The sequence below is a fragment of the Lissotriton helveticus genome, chromosome 3_1 (assembly GCF_964261635.1).
Source record: "Lissotriton helveticus chromosome 3_1, aLisHel1.1, whole genome shotgun sequence".
Taxonomy (NCBI): Eukaryota; Metazoa; Chordata; class Amphibia; order Caudata; family Salamandridae; genus Lissotriton; species Lissotriton helveticus.
Genome location: NC_136061.1, coordinates 459,417,484 through 459,438,890, shown reverse-complemented (window position 1 = coordinate 459,438,890; position 21,407 = coordinate 459,417,484). Strand labels below are relative to the sequence as shown.

Genomic DNA, 21,407 nt, shown 5'->3' with positions numbered 1-21,407 from the left:
TTAACATTACTGGTTTTACACTAATTGATATCAGAACAATGACTGTAATAAGATGTTAAGGTAACAGATGTCCACGATTTAGTTGCAGTTAATATTTCGCGTGTTACCTAATCTTATGTTTACTAAGAGTGTCGATATTTCCAGGATGTTATATCTTTTTTTTTAGCATATTACTCTTGTATATTGCATAGTTTCAACTGAGTCACCTCCATGTGTTTATAACTGTGCCTCTCAATAATTTAAAAAAGTGTTCAGAATAAATGGTCATTCAATTCTTGGCATCTCGGCAGACCACAATGGTCGTGTATTCCAGGTGCAAATGGGAGTATGTGCAAATGTGTGTGAAAGAGGTACTCGGTTGTCAAAATATTAAAAAGGTGAAAAGTAGAAAAAAATGCAGTGCTTAGAGGAGAGCTTGTGCGTTGGGTGTTTAGGGGTGGTGAGGTGAAGGATATGCTGGGAAGTGCATTCAGGAGATATGAAAATATGCAGATGGGGAGATGTGAAGAGGAAAAGGGCGTCTAACACAGAGTGTCCTTAACGGGAGTGATTGACACACTCTTAAACATTACTGAGCAATGTGGAAGGTGTACTGGTGTTCAATAATAGCCTCACAATTGCATAATCAAAACGTTTTCAGTTTTAATTCTTTACCACAAAATCATTGTCGTTTCTCATTTATCTTCAAAAGCTAACAACCATTGACAAGCGACTAGTTTTGGCTGTTTTTAGGTGTATGTCAGTTGTTGCATTGTATATCTCCATACAATAAAAGAAAGTTCAGAGAGGAACCAAAATACTTGTTGGGTGGTGCTCCATAGAAATCACAGAAATGTAGTTTATACATTTAAGCCAGGCGCATAATTGCATAGGCCACGCCCCTTGTATAGACCCCTCCCCCCACACACACATAAAAAATGTTATCCCACTGAAAGCCCTGTATATCACAGGTTTGGTTGTTGATAGTGCCCAAAAGCTGTGGTCCAAACCCCATTTTTAAGTAGAACGATCTAGCCACGAAATATTTTCCAAAAGTAACATTTTCTAGATGTTTCTTGGGCATTACATATTTCAGTTAATAAGAAAACATTGAATCCTCGGTTCATTTATTGCAAAAGGGTGCTTTCTTGTTACAAGAATGCCTTGCCGTTGAAATGCATGTAAGACAATACCCTGCAAAGCTAAACCTGCTTGCTTTTGGTCCAAGTGCTAAAAATGATTGTGATGACTGCTTCTGTTTGCGAGAAATGTCTGAGTCGTCAATTACTGCTCAAACATCACGTGGTTGAAAGTGAGCCTGCCAGAAGTCAGTGTTGCACAAGCATGAAGACATCCAGGTTCTCATACTGCCAGTAGCTTCACACATGTACACGTACGAAGATCGATGCCTGCTCACTCAGCAGTAAGGTCACTCTTATCTAGAGTAAAAGTCAAGTGAGCATTTATTGTGTGTGGTTTTGTCTGCATTCGATCACTGATTAACAGGGGAAGCATATTGGATTTGTAACTGGCTGAGTTATTAACTCGAGTTTCATTAGTTTGCTCTTTGGTGCTGGCATACAAGGCAGCTTGTCTCAGTCTTCGTGCATGTTCAGCCACTGTCCTATTACTTTTCTGACGTGGCCTAGATTTTTCTTCCAGTCAATTCTGCAACCTGCAAGTCCTTCAGGAAGGGCTTATCATTTTCACTCTACAGCTCATCAGCTGAGTTGGGTCCAGCTGATGATTCAACCCAAGTGGCTACTGCTACTCCTCTCTCTGTGTTAAGTAACTGATGGTGGTAGCAGCAAACCCATAGACTAGGACTTTTTACCTTTCACAACAGTGGGAAGACAGCCTCCTGGCTGTACAGCGCGCTATAACTGGAGTCCGTTTCCTTTCCTCATGTGTGTGGTAGTGTGTTGTGACTTTGTATATTTTTCTTTCGCTGACTAAATGTCCATTTTTACATTTTGTACATGGCTTCACAAGATGATTGTTTTCTTGCAGACTGACTTTGTTTAGCACCTTTCCTGAAACTGGTCTTCCATCTTAATTTTGGCAGCCTCTTCCCTCCGTTTAGTGTAGTTTGGGCTTTTAATGTTGCTGAGCAGTCTCAATGCAAATCTGAACGTTTCAGAAGGCACATTCTGACCATTGACGTATTTCCTCCATATGGCCCTGGAACTCCTGGGTGAATGCGCTAAATTAATTAGGTTCCTGGGCACAGCCCAGATGGTCACCCTGCCTTAGGAACAGAAACACCTCTTCACACCCAAGGCCTTTGTCCAGCTGGGAGAGCACTTTTCACACCTGATCAAGGGAGCTATTCAGCTCATGCACATGGGCCTCCAGAGGCCTTAGGCAGAAAAAAGTCAAGAAAAAGGTAACTTTCTAAAGTATCTTTTTCTTAATCATTATTGCAAAATTAATTTAATTGAAATTGGTTATGAAATAACTAATAAAAGAGTCTTTGTTTTTGTAACATTTATTTATTAGGATTTTCAAAAGAAGACAATAAAGCTTATCAGCAAGTACAAGCATGATCTACATATCATCATTGAAATGTAAAATTACATGGGCATGTGGTCTAGCAATTCAACATTTTAACAATTCACCAATCCACAGCGTTCTTCATCCATGTCACTTTAGTCGTCCGTGAATAACTTTGTCTGAAGGAGTCTCTCGTCTAAGGGGACTGGACGTATAGAGCAACTCGTGGTTGTAAAATTATGCAGACCAACTCACAACAACTGACAAGTGTGCTTCTTGTAATAATTATAACCGGCGACAAGGATGTAGGGGTATCACACTTTGAGCAATCAGTGTATGGTTCAAGTTACAGCCACAGTATTACCTTGTTTAGGGCCACACAATATTGTCATTCTTGCTGCTCCGAACACAGTATCGATAATCACACATTAATGCTAAAAGTGTCTTTGAATTATATTTCTAGCTTTTTCCTAACTGAAATGATCATTAGTAAATGTAATAATGTACTCAAGTAATCAATAATCGAGTATTAGGGTTACTTCGGAAGAAGACACATGGTGGTTGATTGCTGGTACTGTGTGTTTTGTGTTAGAGAAATGGTTAGTTTTAAGTAAATAATTAAAGTGTGATACAAATGTTTCCCTTTGCAATTTTCTAGTTAAGCATGCCACGAAAGTCAACAACAGCAGTCTTGCAGTATGATGCCACGCGAATGCTCACAGTATAGAAAACAGCTGCCTATACAAAATCTTATCTGCTAGCGCCGAGGCTTTAGAAAGGATGGTGTTGCAGGTACATCAGCATGTAACTTGCAGCAAGGAGGTTGGCTAACCTTTATATTTCTTGAATTAACACAGGCTCCACCGAGATTTTTCCCTGTAAAATAGATAGATTTAATAAGATGTGTCCTGTCCTTGAAGATGAGAACCAACGGCGCACTTGAAATTACATCTCTCCAGCAGAAAGTCTGCCTTTCAGACGAGAACAGCTCGACGTTCTACATGGAGACTAGTTTCAACACATTATACACTGTTGGACGAAATGTCTGAAATGGAAACGTTGGTAGTAAATAATATGCAAGACCCAGGCCTCGAAACTTGGAGCACGCCATGAACTGTCCCGAATATCCTGACATTGGTCCCTTTTCAGAAAGACAGACCCGAGTTGGCTGCCTGCATTTGCAGCCACAACGGCAGGTTACCTTTTACTCCTGCTGCTCCGTGGAGGTAACACACTAACCCTGCTCTTTCATACCTACTGGATAATGGGCTGAAGAAGTATTCCCTTTTTTTCCTACACTACTGGTATGTTTATGATCTTCTGGTTAACTGTCCTTTCTCCCCGACACGTGCCGGTCCCTTGGAATATGTCCTTAGTTTTTATATTTTATAGTCTACATTTTCAAACAATTCACAGTTAGTCAAGGATGCACATTGCAGTTAGATGGATGCTGAATGCACGCCAGCTCTTTACCAGCTCCTATTACATCGTTGACTCATGCTGATCATTGCACCCAAGCACATACACCTTTCCAGCCCTCGGACCCACCTACAGTATCTACTTTTATTGTTTTTTGCATCGGTAGGTGTTCAGCTCTTTATTGAATCACGCGGGCCCTGCAAAACAGTCAAACCAGATCCTCCCTCTGGTGGCTTTTTCTTCTGATTGCAGACCACCGGATTATTTCTGGCAGCCACATATGGTATTCTGCGGTTTCCCCTTGATTCAGTGCCCGGATATCAATCTATTATTTATCACTGATGCCAGAGCAGTCAGTCTTCCCCTGCTCACGCCCTTTTTATGTGCTGACTACTACCTAATGAAAATATTTTACAGGCCTTGCAGCGGCAGCCGCTCCATTAGGGTGTAGGAGCGCCGCCCCACTGCTTTCTCACAGTGCTAGAAGCAGAAAATAAAATGGTATTTTAAATACCATTTTATTTTCTTCTTCTTGCACTGCGAGGAAGCAGAAAGCAGTGGTATGCCTGGTTGGGGGCAGGCGGAAGGATATGCCTGGTGGGCAGGTGGGCGGGTCGGGGAGGAGTGGCTTGCACCACTTCGAGTGCCATGACTGCTTGGTCGGCCCTGGGGCGACCAAAGCAGTCATGAGCACTCTACAATTTCTCTATGTAGACTGCATCCTACATAGAGAAAATGGCCTCCCAACAGGTGCCCGGCTGGGCGCTGACCACGACTCCGCACCAATCATAACGCTGTCATTGCAGTGTTGTGATTGGCTACAGTAGGGGAGGGACCATGCTGGTACCTGTTCCTGCTCCGGACCGGCCCAGGAGCAGAGGCAGCGCGGGACCGGGATTAAGTAGTTTTTAGTTTTATTTTACTCCCCTCTCCCCCTCCCCCCAGGAATTGCGAGCCGAGCGGCGACTGGGCTCAGATGATGCACTAGCTGGCACAAGCGTTTGCTGTGAGTTGGGGCCTCTGTTGCCTGCGGGGCAACCTGTGGCTCCCGTCTTTTTATGCTGTGTGAGGTATCTGCTGGGGCCTCCTCTTTCCGAATTATGGGCTTTTTACGATCTTTGGCATCATCTAGCATCAAATGTGGGTCACTCTCTTTCTCTGGTTTGAGCTTCTGTTCGGGTGGTTGCCATGGGCGTCCGAGAAATGTTTCCAGGGGGGAGGGGGGCAAATTTTAACTTCATCACCATCCTCCGACATGATTGAGCACAAGTATTAAATACATTTAAAAAAATCTAATAAGACAAAGAGCTTAAATAAACAAAGAAAGCCATAGGAGGAGGAGAAAAATCTTGTGAGGCGCCACAGCAGACGACGTGGCAACTACAATAAAACAGAGGGAAAAACAAAAAATGGCCGGAAAAAAACAAAAAAGTTCTAAATCATGTTCTAACAAACTTTCTCTCGGGAGCCAAATATACAATGTGGCCGAGGGCCGAACCGGTGGGGGGCGGGGTCAGTGGGGGTGGGGCTAGAGCAACAAAAAAAACTATGACCATGAGGTGGAACACATGCCCCAGCAGCGAACGCCTTCGTCCACTGAGCCACCAGACCCGGCATACACACATATATATCTATCTATCTATCTATCTCTCTCTCTCTCTCTCTCTCTCTCTCTCTGTCTCTGTCACCCTCCCTCCCTCTCTCTCTCCCTCTCCCTCTGTCTCCCTCTCTCTGTTCCCCTCTCCCTCTCTCTCTCTCTCTCCCTCTGTCTCCGTCTCCCTCTCTGTCTGTCTTAGTCTCTGCCTCTATCTGTCTATCCCTGTCTCTGCCTCTATCTGTCTGTCTGTCCCTCTATCAGCCCCTGTCTCCCTCCCTCTGTCTCCCTCCCTCTGTCTCCCTCTCTCTGTCTCCCTCTCTGTCACCCTCCCTCCCTCCCTCCTCCCCTCTGTCACCCTCCCTCCCTCTCCCTCTGTCTCCCTCTCCATCTCCCTCTCTCTCTCTCTCCCTCTCTGTCTCTCTGTCTGTCTTAGTCTCTGCCTCTATCTGTCTGTACCTGTCTCTGCCTCTATCTGTCTGTCTGTCCCTCTATCAGCCCGTCTCCCTCCCTCTGTCTCCCTCTCTCTCTGTCTCCCTCTCTTTCCCTCTCTCCGTCTCCCTCCCTCTGTCTGTCTCTTTCTGTCTCCCTCCCTCTGACTCCCTCCCTCTGTCTCCCTCTATCTATCTCCCTGTCTGTCTGTCTGTCTCCCTCGGTTTCCCTCCCTCTCGCCCTATCTGTCTCCCTCTCTCTCTGTCTCCCTGTCCCCCGCCCTGTCTCCCTCCCTCTTCCTCTCTCTCTGTCTCTCTCTGTCTGTCTCTGTCTGTCCCTATTTCCCTCCCTCTCTCGGTCTCTCTCCCTCTGACTCCCTCCCTCTGTCATCCACTGTCTGTCACCTCACCCCAGCTTCTCAGGTTCACTCACAGCTGCACCCGAGTACTTCACAGCTCTTTAAAAGACCATTTATCTATTAATGAGGCTTTGTTGTGAATCACCCGGCCCCCATAGAGCAGAGTGTCTGGCCGCACTGCTGTGGCCAGCTTTACTGACACTCTTTATTATTATTTTTTTAACACAGGTAGGATGTCTGCAAGGCACGTTAAAGGCAGATGGCCCATTGTCATTCTTTATGTGATGATGGGCAGCAGACAGAATGACAATGTGCCTGTCCACAGTTTGCTCGAGGTCGGGAGTGGCTGCTGCTGCCTTGAGAGTTCAAAGTAAAGTGCGAGAGGCCCCTAGTGAGAGAACGTTTAAACTCCTGGGGCTTCTCGCAGGGGGACAGCACAGCCTGCTTTAATTGTGACAATTCGGGGTCCAAAGGCTGTAAAAGAAATGTTGACGGCCTCCCTGCTCAGAACACATGGGCATCCGCAACAGCTACTTGCGCTGCCTGAGTGATAATTACACTTTGTCACTGTGCCAACACCGGACGTACCGGCGATCCATGGGGGGCAAGCGCTCCCCCTGCGGACGTTCATGGTGGTGGCTTGTTTTTTAAAGAGTGAATATACATAGCACTCTTCCGCCGATTTCTGTAATTAATTCTCATCTTTCCGCTGTTTTTCCATCAGATATTTTTGTTTTTTAGCAAGGCATCAGGTGTAATGGTTTTTTTCCGAGCCTCGCCTTCATACCTCCCTGTGGCTGCTGTGTGTGGGGGTGGGGGTGGGGGCAGGGGTGGGAGGGGGTTGTGGGTGGTTCAGAGGGAGGTTGGTTACAAAACCATTAGCTTGGTGCGCTGGGGGAGATGCTTCGGCTCGTGGTAATCTGTGGTGTAGAGATTACAATCCTCTGACCAATCGGAGACCAATTTATCAACTTTCCTAAACGTAATTCCCTGGTCTTTTTGGGGTTTCCTTACTGAGTAGCCAGCGTGTTCCTTATAAGTTCGTATTGGTTGACTTTTCCAATTTTAATGTGGTCTTGAGATCCTCCAGTATTGGTGAACAGGTGCAAGTAGGGCACAGTGTTTCTGCTGCAAATGTTCTATGGCACCGGCATCGGTGCACCGGTAGTAGGAGAACGAAAGACGGCCACGCAAGTGAAGCCTGATTATAGGACAATTGATGACATCCTATCAATAGTGGCGAATTGAGTAGCACCGCCTTGGGTCACTTGTATCGAATTAAGACCGACAAGATAAAAGACTGCCATGGGGAACACTACAGCAAAAATATTTTACCAACGCATGATTAATCTGCAAGGCCATAGAACCGAGAGGGAGAATAAAATATACCCCGCATGAAAGCCTATCTTTGATATAGAATACCAGCTATATTGAATATAAAGGACCTGAAACTGAACCTGGGTCACACGTGGAGCTAAGAAAGATTATTGTGTTTTAATTGTCCTGAAGAAGGTGGTGCGAATTTGCAAGATCCACCGAAACGCGTCGACCTGTATTAACCAATGTGTTTTTAAAAAATAAAAAATTTTTTTAATACTTTTGTGTAACTTGATGTATGATACTGTATGAAATCATTTGGTGTAAGTACTATCAACAGTGGTTTACATTACAAAGAAAAATCATTGTAATCACTAATTATAATCATCAGATGTTTTCTCCTTTTTTTTAACAATACATAAAAACTTTTTATAAAATAAAATACTGAATGAGATACAAGGCTTGGCAATGTTATGTTTTGATTAATCAATATATTGTAAGTGCTTTTGTGGTTCTACTTAAATGTGGGGTTTAGAAAAATATGATGAATGCTGGATGTGAGTTCATGGTAGCAGTAAACTGAAACAAGCAGGATAACAGTAATAGATGATCTTGCAGATAAAATTGTATTTAGGTATCACTAAGGGAATCTTCTTGTTTTACTTACTAGAATTTTGTACGGCCGACGCGCACACAATATATTGGATCCAGAGCTGACCTTGTTTTTATCACAAATTAGCTGAGCACTGGTTCTGTCATGAGTTGTGTACCCATGGTATTCATCTGGTACTCTGCATTGCCTGTCACAGGACCACTGGAATCCCCGAATGAAGCGCTCACCACACTTGGTTAATTTGTGACCTTTGTGTTTTTACTCCGTTTTCTCGATAACATTTTGGCATTAATGACTTGAATTTTCAATTTGGTAAAACACAACGATTTTGTGTTCCACTTTCTAAAATGTTTTATGCTGACGTGCACTTTTTATTAATTGGTGTTTCTGTTAATTGCATATTATCTGAGAATACTGCACTTTTCAATGATTTTGTCAATGCCCGAAAAACATTGCTAGATATTCATTCACTCATTCAGAAGATCTGCTCACCTGTCATGCCTCCTTCTGACACGCAGCCAGGAGAGATGCACACAAAGCATCTCTTATTCAAATATTCATCCAGGAGATCTGCACATAATCCACACCATCAACTTTTCATTCAGACATCCATCCACTTGATCTGCACAGCAGCCACACCGGGTGCTGTGAAAGTTCCAAGAATTTGAATTCTGTGATCTCTGATTTTGAACTCTGTTGTTTTTCTGCTCACTTAAGTTCTACTTACATGTTCAAAATTCACTGTAAATCTAACTCAGTATAATGGAATCAAGGCAGCCTGTTGCTGCGAATAGTTGAGTTGAACGTTTCTTGTTTGCTTTCCTGTAGCCTGAAAAAAAGTTCCAGCTTTTTCCCCCCAAACGGCATTTCAGAAAAGCGTGATTTTGTCCAGCGGTACACAGGGGTCTCATGTGGCATGGGTCCCCTTATAGAGCCAGCTCTGCTCTGCAGAGATTCTTGCCCTGATGACATTAAATAATTCTTGAACAAACTGTTTTATATACGATTTTCCTTTAATTTATTTTGAATGTAGGTGGTGTGAGAGGCTATTATAGATATTTTTTAGAGAAATGCGGTTTATTTTACGCAACATCCATATAAAAAGCTTATTTTTCATCAAAGCATGACCTTACATGTGAGAAATGTGAGGCCGCCACAGAGATTATTTGCAGTATTATCAGTGAGCATTATTGATGTTAAAACTAGAATTTAACAATTGCTTTATTAACCTTCTTGCTTTCTCACATATGCTTGAAAATGCCCCATTTGACTGCTCTTTTTTCAATATTTTGTCTGGGGGAGAACCATGCCCCCCCCCGCCCCCCGCCCCCCCCCCCCCGACCCGCTTTGTGGCTGTAGGGATCGCTCGCTGCGCCTCACCACTTTCAAGACTCACCAGCCGCAACTGGCCAGCACGCTTGGAACCTCTGCCAATGCTAATACAGGCCTCGTCATTTCAACCAACAATACTCGTCACTCAGAGCACGCACTTAATATCAAGTGGCAGTCTGGAAAGCCCAATATACGCCAATGACCGCTCAGTAACCTATTTGGCAAAAATCTGTGTGATGTTTCAGCAGTGAAATAACTTGTGCTTGTAATCCTTTAGTGTGTCGGTTTAAACCTGGATATCCCAGACCCATTAAGTTGTGACATCAGCTTCATGCCATGCCGTGGCTAGTATTTACTCCATTAGGGTCTCTGATATATTTCTGATTTTATTTGTGTGTTCAGTATTCAAAGTTTCTTTACCATTGTTGCTGTTCACAAGGGAGGTGGCAAACCCACTGTTTCTTTTTGTTTGATATAGTGTGAGTCTTACTATATAACAAGCATTTCATTTAATTCACCCTAGCATTCACTAAAACTCGTTTAATCACTCACTTATACAGTCACTCACACACTCACTAAATCATCCATACAGTCACTCATGTACATAGTCACTCATCAATACAGCCACTGATATATGCACTCATACACCCATACAGACACTCGCACATAGCCACTTACCCATGTAGTTACTCACACACCTAGCCAGTCACCCAAAGACTCAGTAACAGTGCCATTTACTCACCAATACAGGTATCAAACACCACCTCACTTATTCAGACTGATACTAACACATAGTTACTCTCTTATACAATCACTGATACAAGCACACACTCATCCATACAGCCACTCTCAGAATCACTCTCTCTCTCTCACATATAGTCAGTTATATACTCCCAACACTCACATATACTGCCTTTCACATATGTAGTTACTCACACATATACCACTGAGACATCCATTCACTCACCAACACAGCCATACGTACACTCACTCACCCATACAGCCCCCCCGCAGACACACTCATGAACCCATACATCCAGTGAATCACCCACTCACACATCCATGCAGGGAGTTACAACTCCCATCCACCCACACAGACACTCAGGTACCCATACAGGTACTCAGACAGCCAATCATTAACCAATATAGACACTCATGTAGCTACTCACCAACCCATGCAGCCACTTACATACCAACTGATAGACATTCACACAGATTAGTCTGAACCCTAAAATGACCCTGAACACCCCAAAACCCTGAACACTAAAATTACCCTAGGCACCTCAAACCCACCCCGAACCCTAAAATTACTCTTTCCACCCAAAAACCATACCCACCCTGAACCCTAAAATGACCCTGGAAACCCCAATACCCATATCCACCCAAAACCCCAAACTTACTCTTAGCACCCCAAAACCCAAACCCAGCCTGAACCCTAAAATTACCATGGGCACCCCAAAACCCAAACACATCCTGAACCCTAAAATGACACTGGTCACCCCAAAATCCATACCCACCCAAAACCCTAAATTAAGCCTTATCACCCCAACCCACCATGAACCCTAAATTTACCCTGGGCACCCTAAAACCCAAACCCACCATGAACCCTAAAATTACCCTGGGCACCCCAAACCCACCCTACAATTACCCTTGGCATCCTAAAATCCAAACCCACCTTGAACCCTAAAATGACCCTTAGCACCCTAAAACCCAAACGAACCCGGAACCCTAAAATTACCCTTGACACCCCAAAACCCATGCCCACCCTGAACCCTAAAATAACACTGGCAACCTCAAAACCCATACCCACCCCAAACCCTAAAATTATCCTTAGCACCCCCAAACCCATCCTGAACCCTAAAATTACTCTAGGCATCCCACAACCCAAACCCACCCTGAACCCTAAAATGATCCTTAGCACCCTAACACTCAACCTAACCCTGAACCTTAAAATTACCCTTGGCATCCCAAAACCCAAACCAACCCTAAAATTACCCTGAGCACCCCAAAACTTATGGCCACCCTGAACCCTAACAATACTCTTTTGCACCCCAAAACCCATACCCACAGTGAACCCTAAAATTACCCTCTGCACCTCAAAACCCAAACCACCCTGAACCCTAAAAATACCCTTACTACCCCAAAACCTATACCCACCCTAAAACTTAAAATTACCCTTGACCGCCCCAAAACCAAAATCCACCCTGAACCCTAAAGATAACCTCTGCACCCCAAAACCTATACCCCTACACCACAAAACCCGAACCCACCCTAAACCATATACTTACCTTATACTTACATGTAAAATACATATGCCTTTACCAGGCATTCCTTGAAAAACGAAATTCGTTGTAAAGGCATGCGTGGTAAAACCATATGCATGTGGCATTGCGATGTAATGGTAGTTGCGTTGTGTTGGCATGCTTTGTAAACTGTTCGTTGTAATGGTTGTTTCTCCTTAGGAATGTCTGATGCTCTGAAACCCATCTTATGCTTGTGAGGTTCACTGTTTTCAGGCATATCCTTGTTTGCCTTTTGATGCATAGTATTGAGTTTGATGCCTGGTGCAGTTTAAATATTCACTGGCATTAGGAGTGAACTGCACTAAGAATTATACAGGGATTGTAGTATGGTGGTTAATGCTTGTTCCAGTTATTTAAATAATGTATGGTGCATTACGAATGAACAGCACTATGGGATATACAATGATTGCAGTGTGAAGTTTAATGGTCGGACAGTTCTTTAAATCATTTATGGGGCAGTGGGAATGAACAAAGCTGAGGGGTGTACAGTGGCTGTGGCAAGACTATCATCTCGCTGACAGTGGTTGGCTGTTAGTTCCAACAGTAGGACAATTAAAGCGCTCACTGCTCATATGTATATGATCTTTCAAAAGCATGAACCAAGCCAAAAGGCAGCACTTGTAACAATAATATTTCTATATGAGAAATGTATGCGAAAACAGCATACTATGAAAAAATTCTCTTTAGCTTTCTATGCTATTTTCATGGTGTTTTCGGTCTCATATGAGAGAGCGCCAATATGGTGTCTCTTGCAACGACCAATTGTTTTTTTTTAAACTTAAAAATGCAGCGTTTGCCCGCTACAATTTGTTGGCTTCATTGCCAATATTATTTTCTTCCTTTTCACTGGCGAGCGTTTGTGGGCTTCCCTTCGTCTCTGTATATTTTCTTCTCTGGAGCGTGGACCAAGTACTGATTGGTGTTTCTCACACCGTGTCTCTGTGAGCTGATTCTTTAGTTCACACTCAGTCCAACTGCAAAACAGGAAACACTTTAATTGGTAGCAAAACTCGGATACTCAGCTGAGACTGGCACTAACCGCAGATGACAGGGTTGGATGGGCCCCTTCACACGTTTCTCAAGGAGTTGTGTTGAGCAGTTGTTAGCAGAGGCCCTGTGTAGCGGGGGCCCCTTCAAGGTGAGGCACAGTAAGCCATGTTAAGAGAACTCTCAATTCTGGAGATTGTAGTCTTTTTTATCATTTCAAAAACCCAAACTTGCAAAAAATGTTCGTCTCATAAAAAAGAAACGATACTTGCTGAAGAAGTCAAATAAGGCACCTGTGCTCATCTCTCCTTTCGTTTCTGTTTGTCAGCTGATTATGGTGTGCTTATTTTGTGCTGTATGATTGTTCTGCTTTTTGTATTGTACCTGTTCGTGTGAGAGAGGTTCTGTCAATTTATTTTTTGGGCAAGGAGACTCCCACACCTGTGTTGTACCGGTTCGTGATAGAGGTATGTAAATAGTAGGTTTAAGTGCAAATTGCTCAAAACGTACTCAATGGTTGAGAATAAACTCAAAGTCTTTGTCATTCCTTTTTCACATAGTCCCACGTTGGTGTGTCAGGCTTGCCAGCGCGCCTTAGTCTTTTGTCTACTTGGTGCAGACTAAGCCCAGTAGTTTACTTGTGTTCTCAGTGGTCCTGGCTGTGTGACGGATGCAGGTTATATCCGGCTTGACTCTCCTATTGTGGGAGTCCAGCCTGTGTGCCGACATAGGTTGCACACTAACCATCACAGCATGACCCTTTTGGGAGAGATGAGGTGGGACCACCTCAGGGCAAGGTTCATGCTGCAGCTCCGGATTTCAACTGCACGCCACTTTAGGGCAGCTGTAGTCCGACACTCAGAAGCGGTAGTTGTGGCATCTAGGCCTATCGGGTATCTCTGCTTTAGTGGTGACTTTGCTTTCATCTCATTCAGCAGAGGCAACCCCAGTCACTTCAGCACAAAGCCGAGTGCTGGGCGGTATGGCCTGACAGGTTCTGGGATGATCTTGGTATGGGTCAACCCTTGAACTGTGAAAAGAGACAAGGGTGCAGCACGCATCATTCCTAGATCTCTTACTTCAATTTGTATTCTCGTTCACTCACGAGACAGGCAGCCTTGTACGCATTAACTTCCCAAAGCTAGTACCTGTTGTATGTGTGAATGAACTTGTACTGCTTTTGCCTGCACTTTGCCTGTCACTCAAGGAGGAACATCCTATGCTGCACTTGCTATTGCATCTTGGTGAAGTAACGTCTATGGCCTCCCTAACTAATTGGACCTCTTTCCATTGGCATCCTTTCTATGTAGGATTGCCATGAAACCCTTGGGCAGAAAAGCTCTTGAAATGTATCCCTCTTGCAAGAGCAGAGCTAGACAGGACTTTTCATGCAAACCATAGGCAGAAAAGCTCCTGCCATGTAATCTACTTGCATGAGAAAAGTTCCAAAACATTTGTTGTATAATTTTTAAACAAAACAGTTATGCTGTTCCTCTGAAATGAGTCAGAAACAAGGAATATAAACCAACCTGACCAGAGTAGTTCAAAGTTGGGAATCCATTTTATTGGATTATAAATCCCTCACACACCCTGTCGTGTGTCATGCTTAATCATCGGGCTGCTCCTCGGTGGTGCAATACCCGACGGGCTCCTTATAGTAGGGGCACTTTGACAGAGATCTTTTTCCAACAGCCGTTTGGTGAAGTGGGGGTGAGGGATGTGAATCACTAATATTATAAGATGAGCATACAATCTCATCCATGCGGAACAAGGAACCCGACGATCCTTATTAAAAATAGAGACATTTGAACAAGGATCGCTAAAATATGTATTTTGTAGGAATGTATCTATCGCTTTTAAAATATCAAATGTTTATACTGATCTGCTGTGATCTTGGACTCCTGCTCATTGGAAGCTCTTTTTAAAACATTTAACACTAAGGTTAAGCTTCGATCTAGACATTCAACACTGTTCCAAATTGCCACTGTATAAAACATATGCTGAAACTATTGTATATAAGAAAAAGCAGCAGTATAGTCATTTTAACTTAAAGCATGGAGTCAGGCAAAGCATTATACTCTGGCTCGGGATACTGCCTCTAAAATCATTCACCTTTAAGTGGTTCCCAAAAGCTCCTGTGATCTATGTAACTGTGGGGTGCAAGACTTGGAACATGTGTTATTCGCTTGTTCAAATTTGACAGTTGTAGAAGCTAGAAAGAGGTTTATACAATCAATTCAGATCTGAACCTGATCTCTCTTTGTAAGGTACCGCCTAATGAATTTGTATGCTACAATATGTTTACATTTTTAAAATCTTTTAAAACTTTTTTTTAACTTTTGTGCTAGAAAGATATTTTATCATTTTATAGGTCAATTTTAAAGGTACATTTTATGTTTTAAATATTTGTTTTTCTCAGTGGAGAACTAAATCAAATAAACTTAAACTTGAAACTGCCTCCAAACATTAGAAGGATCCCAACCACCTAAAGCTTCAAAAAGGAAGTTAAGATCTTTCTAATGAACAAATTTCTACCCTAACCAACCACAGAACAATCACTTAAATGTTTGTGTAGAGATTATCACATATTCCCTACGGGTATGTAATCTGCTAGCTCCAGAAGACTCCCGAACTGAAGCATATTTGACCTATACATCTCACCTTAGAGAGACTAATCACGTAACTTCCAATCATATGCCCGGTCTAACTGTAAAAAATAAGAATATTTACTGCTTTCATTAGAGTGTACACATTTTTATACTGTGTACCCTTTAGGTTAACGTATTATTTTAATTGCAAATGTCTTCTCTTGCTCTTAGAATTAAAGTCTACGATCTAGAGTTATGTATCAAATGCCTGCTCTCAAACTGTTACAGCAGGAATACAATATTACTGTAAAGCGCTCTGATATCCAAATGGGCCATGTTTGCGCTATATAAAACAGGGAATATATAAATACATAAATAAAATACATCTCTACAGGTTGATCTTCAAAAACAACATAAAAAGAAGTCTGTTCTGAATCAGTTCCCCATGTTCATTGAAAATGGTGACAGAAAGATAATAAGGAAACGTTTCAAATGAAGAAGTGTGAGCTGGTTATATTGTAGTTGGTTGAATCTCCATGGCGTGACTATATCAGGATAAGTCATTCTAATGTGCTCCTCTAGCATTGCTTTAATCTTAGTGTGAAGTGTATGATGTGCTGTGTGGAAGACCACATGACAGTGTGTGATGTAGTGGGTTGTTGAGCAAACCAGCATCATGCTCCTATGTGTAACTCAACGCTAAAGCTTCTGCCGAACCACATAAGGTTAATATGGAACATTAACTAATCATAAAATCCTTAAAAGACTAGGCAAAAAAAACTACCCCCAACTTATTTCAGAAAAGCCAGACGCAGTGCCATTTCTAATTGGAGAACATGTTGACTGACTATAATGGCACATTAAGCCATATGTTGTCACCTAGACACCTGAATATTTGAGCAGCTCTATGGAATATTCAAGCACCACACACATATGTTGGAAGTACTGTAGTTGGTAATGGCAGGACCATTGTATATAACTCTGACTGCCAGAAAATTAAATAACTTCTGATTTTCTATCACTGTACATAATACCAGCAGTCGGATTGTAGTTTGTTTTGTGAGATAAGCATTGGCTAATTGGCTCATAAAAAAGAACAGAGAACAATTATCCGATGCTGCTTCTACTGCTGAAGAGATATGCCTTTTGTTCAACCACTGTTTCTGATTTGTACATGGCAGGTGCTTAAAAGTAATCGTTCCGTGTGCTGCGCTAAACTCTGAACTACTGGGCTACATGGGAGCTCCCTTTCATGATGTCTCTGAAACCTTACGTTTTTTCATTTCTTTGGAAACCTGTGTTGCAAAAGCCAACATATTGCATAATTACTCTTAAATAATATTGGCGGAGGGAGAGGGGTGTCCCCAGAGATCCTCTTCTTAAAGGCTGCATTGAGGTGCATACATTTCTGTGATGTCAGCGAAACTCACACTGAGACACAGTTTTTGGTGTACCATATTGTCACTCTGCCTGGAGGACCAGAGCACAAGTCCTAAAAAAAAAAAAGGAGGGGGGCTCTCCAAATTAGGTGTTGTCACAGGAAGTGACATCACGGCAGGAAGTAACATCACATGTGCAGCAGATCTATAATTTGCACATATTGCAGGATTTAACAATTGAAGCTGCTCAGTACTTAAGCCTGTGACTTAAGGTCCCTGTGTGGAGGAATTAACAGCCCAAATGTGGATGGAGTTTGGCGGAAAAACTACATTAGTCAAGACATTGAGCACTGTAAGTGGAGCATACTAAAACATGGCACCGTGAACAAAAGCAGTTTGTGCCACATGCTAGAAACTACAATAGTGATTATCAAAACTAAAGCACAAAATAAATATGGATAAATAAAGATAAAATAGACAAAAAATAAATATGGATAAATACAAACGGAAATGTTAAAAAAATAAATACCATAAAACCGGGAACCCTACTTATGTGTGACATTTCCATGCTTTCAGTGTGTATGCGTGACACTTGGAGTGACACTTTCCAATTAGTGAAAAACAACCTACAAAGTGCAAATAATGGATATCAGTCATTGCACCCTATTAAGCAACGAGAAGCTCCACAATATTTTGAAACTGCTGCAAAACACCTGAAATAAAAAGTTGTGTTTCATACCATGTTCACACATTCAAATACAATCTATAGTTGTGAGAAATTGGAGAGCAAATAGTGATTAGCCTACACATGCTCAAGCAAGAAAAATGTAACTTTCTAAAAGCCAGTCAATTAAAAGCGATGGTAAGGGACCAATGCTTCATGGGAGGGTTGAACAAGATTGGCAAATCGAGACACAAGTACTGACCAGAAATCTTACTCTTCAGATTTGTGTTGCTTTCTACATCGTGCTTTCTTCACTTTCTGAACACCCCTGCACTCTGTTGCTCTCTCTCCTGTGTGCTTTCCCTTGCAAATCCCTGTCATACTCATTTTTCCCCTGCCCTTTTACTGTATTTCTCTCCCTCTCGTGCGCTTCTTTCCCCTTCAAACCTCCCTTGCCCCATGATCTCTGTTCTTCCCTATCCATCTGTGCATCTCCCCCAGGAAGATTCTCTGTCTGGTCTCTTCCTTGTGTACTTCCCCCTGCAAACTCCCTTCATGCTCTGTGTTACTCTCTTCCCCCTCTGTGTGCTTCTCGACCCTGAAATCAACCCCTGCCCCGCACTCCTCTTCCTTGTGTGATCCCCCAAAACCTGGAAAACACCTCCCCTGCTCTGTTCTGGTCTCTCCCTCATGTGCCTCCCTCCTCTAACCACCTAATCCCCCGAAACAGCATTGTCAAAACCAGTAGCCCAAAAAGCGAGACCTATTGGCTGATCAGGCCCTAGTTCCTTGGCAACATGTGTCCATGCTGGAGGGCACACAGACCAATTGTTTGTTTCCCATTAAATTATCTTTGCAAAACTTGCCAAACACGTTCCTAATATGCTCAAACAAATTTCCTGGTTGGTGTAGGTTGATCACCAGAAGTCATAGGCTATCAAAGAAGCATCATCATATGAAATGTACTTTTTAAGCTTAACTAGGGAGTCCTTAATATATACTCTCTGTTAAATATATGTATGACAGCCTGTGTAGGGTATGAACCTAGACACGAAGCAATAAACAGCTGTCCATGAGGGGGATTTACAAGATACATGCTGCAACAAGTAATGGCTATGTGGGAGAAGGGATTCTAGATGGTGTGAATTAACACTATAAACTGATGGGGTAGATGATTAAAAAAGGCATTGTAGTCCATCGATTACATTCAAGACTATGGGTTGGTTGGCCCTTCTGGTCTCACTATCCCTTACACTTTTATCCTCTCTTATCCCATGATACAATTTTGTCAATGTTCTGTATGTCTGTGGCCCCTCAGGGTGTTATTCCACTGTCCCCACCCCAATGCTTCCTTTGCCTTCGCAAAGCAGTCAATACTGTCACTCACTAAGAATCACAAGAACTTGACTTTGCATTGATATATCTCCTCCCGCCCTCGCTTGCGCAGACTCCTCCGCTTTTGAATGAGGTCCTTCCTTCCTCTGTCTTAACTCAAACCTCAGCAGACTTTTGTCAATGTGCCAATGTTATCGTGGGAACGGAACTAGTCGGCCTCTGAAACCAAGAGGGTTTTGCAGCCAGTGACTCCTGTATGCGAGGGGAAAATGGAAATCTTGATTCCCTTTTCTCAGTTAAAAAGATTACCACTCAAGGGATTTCTATACTTGTCAACTCTAAAATATCACTAAAGTAAAACTGAACCAGCCTCTGCTGTACATAATACGATGAACTCACTTGACCAAAGTATACCCCTGATGCTTACGCATGGCCTATGCCAATGATGGATCATACATGTGGAGAAGTGTGGCTCAATGGTTAGAGTTTTTTTGTCAGGAACAGCGGTCCTTAGCTTAGGGAATACAAATGGTTAAATAGCAAACATAGACTTAAATAAGTACTATGGCGTGGTTTTCCAGTGTCCAGCCGGACAAGGAACTGTTTATTTACAAAGTTGAACAAGAATTTGAGAATACGTAAAACAAGGTCAAACAAACTGGGCACAAGCCTGAACCAAGTTGAAACAAACAAACAATCAAGGGAAAGAATAAGGATAGTTGAAAGCAGGCAAAAGAATGTTGGAGCGAGTGGCGGCTTGCGTTACAATCCAATCTTATGCAAGCTCAAACCAACAGTAGCTGCATTAATTATATGCAAATGAGGCATGCAGTACTGTTAAAACAGTCGACGAACGTTTCGATCCCTAGCTCCTAATTTACACTGGGATCATCCTCAGGACAAATGTGAAAAAACTATTGCCTGAATCATTAGTAGCCTGTGAAAATAAACAGGGGAAGAAAAAGCAGGGAAAACATTTTACACGGTAAGCATTGCATGAAAATGAGCATGTCATCAACTTGTCCACGATTACATTAAAAGTGCACAAGTAAATCTTATAGCAATAGTGCAGGTCCATGCAGGTGTGGCGTAAGTGACTGGTGCCTTGTGACAGTGGCTCGAGTGACATTGCGGGCATTGGTGGGCCGTGTGTTCCAAGGCTGGGCGTGCAACTGGTGCGTGGGGTGCCCGTCTGCAGGCAGCCTGGGTCGTGTGACTGGTGCTGGTGATGTCACACTTGGCTGGCAATTGGGAGAGGCAGGGAACGAGGTCAAGGATAGCGTCTTAGTGGCCCAAAGGCAGGAGTGATCTGGCGGGATAAGGAGGTGCCTGTTAGGCATGCCGATAATGCGCGAGGGGGGAAAAATGTACAATGACGTGACTGGGCCGGCTCAAGCTCGGGCTGAGGGAACCTGGGTTACTCATTTGCCCAGTCACGTCATTGTACGAACCCACGACCTAAGGCTCCGCCTATACCATGAAGGTAAACTTTCGCCCGGCAACCTGACCGTCGCTTTTTTCCCCCCTCGCGCATTATCGGCATGCCTAACAGGCACCTCCTTATCCCGCCAGATCACTCCTGCCTGTGGGCCACTAAGACGCTATCCTTGACCTCGTTCCCTGCAAGGCGATCGGGTCAGCATCGGGCCCCCGGCCTCTCCCATTTGCCAGCCAAGTGTGACATCACCAGCACCAGTCACACGACCCAGGCTGCCTGCAGACGGGCACCCCACGCACCAGTTGCACGCCCAGCCTTGGAACACACGGCCCACCAATGCCCGCAATGTCACTCGAGCCACTGTCACAAGGCACCAGTCACTTACGCCACACCTGCATGGACCTGCACTATTGCTATAAGATTTACTTGTGCACTTTTAATGTAATCGTGGACAAGTTGATGACATGCTCATTTTCATGCAATGCTTACCGTGTAAAATGTTTTCCCTGCTTTTTCTTCCCCTGTTTATTTTCACAGGCTACTAATGATTCAGGCAATAGTTTTTTCACATTTGTCCTGAGGATGATCCCAGTGTAAATTAGAAGCTAGGGATCGAAACGTTCGTCGACTGTTTTAAGAGTACTGCATGCCTCATTTGCATATAATTAATGCAGCTACTGTTGGTTTGAGCTTGCATAAGATTGGATTGTAACGCAAGCCGCCACTCGCTCCAACATTCTTTTGCCTGCTTTCAACTATCCTTATTCTTTCCCTTGATTGTTTGTTTGTTTCAACTTGGTTCAGGCTTGTGCCCAGTTTGTTTGATTCTTGTTTTACGTATTCTCAAATTCTTGTTCAACTTTGTAAATAAACAGTTCCTTGTCCGGCTGGACACTGGAAAACCACGCCATAGTACTTATTTAAGTCTATGTTTGCTATTTAACCATTTGTATTCCCTAAGCTAAGGACCGCTGTTCCTGACAAAATGACTAATCACCCGAGGTCCTTTGCTACCTAATACGGGTTCCCTTGTTCAATATACTGCTCAATGGTTAGAGTGGCAGACCCTGATGCAGAGGTCTAGCCCGGGACCAGGGTTCAATTCCCCGCCTCGGCGGGTCTTGGGCTCAAAAATTCCACGGACCTGATAATTCGCGCCTCGGTACCTATTCCAAT

The 21,407-nt window shown here is 43.3% G+C and overlaps 1 protein-coding gene across 2 annotated transcripts in view; it reads left to right on the top strand.

The window, feature by feature from the left end:
* IDH1 (isocitrate dehydrogenase (NADP(+)) 1) overlaps nucleotides 1-21,407 on the top strand; it is a 345,768-nt gene that overhangs the window by 173,628 nt on the left and 150,733 nt on the right. The window lies entirely within an intron of this gene.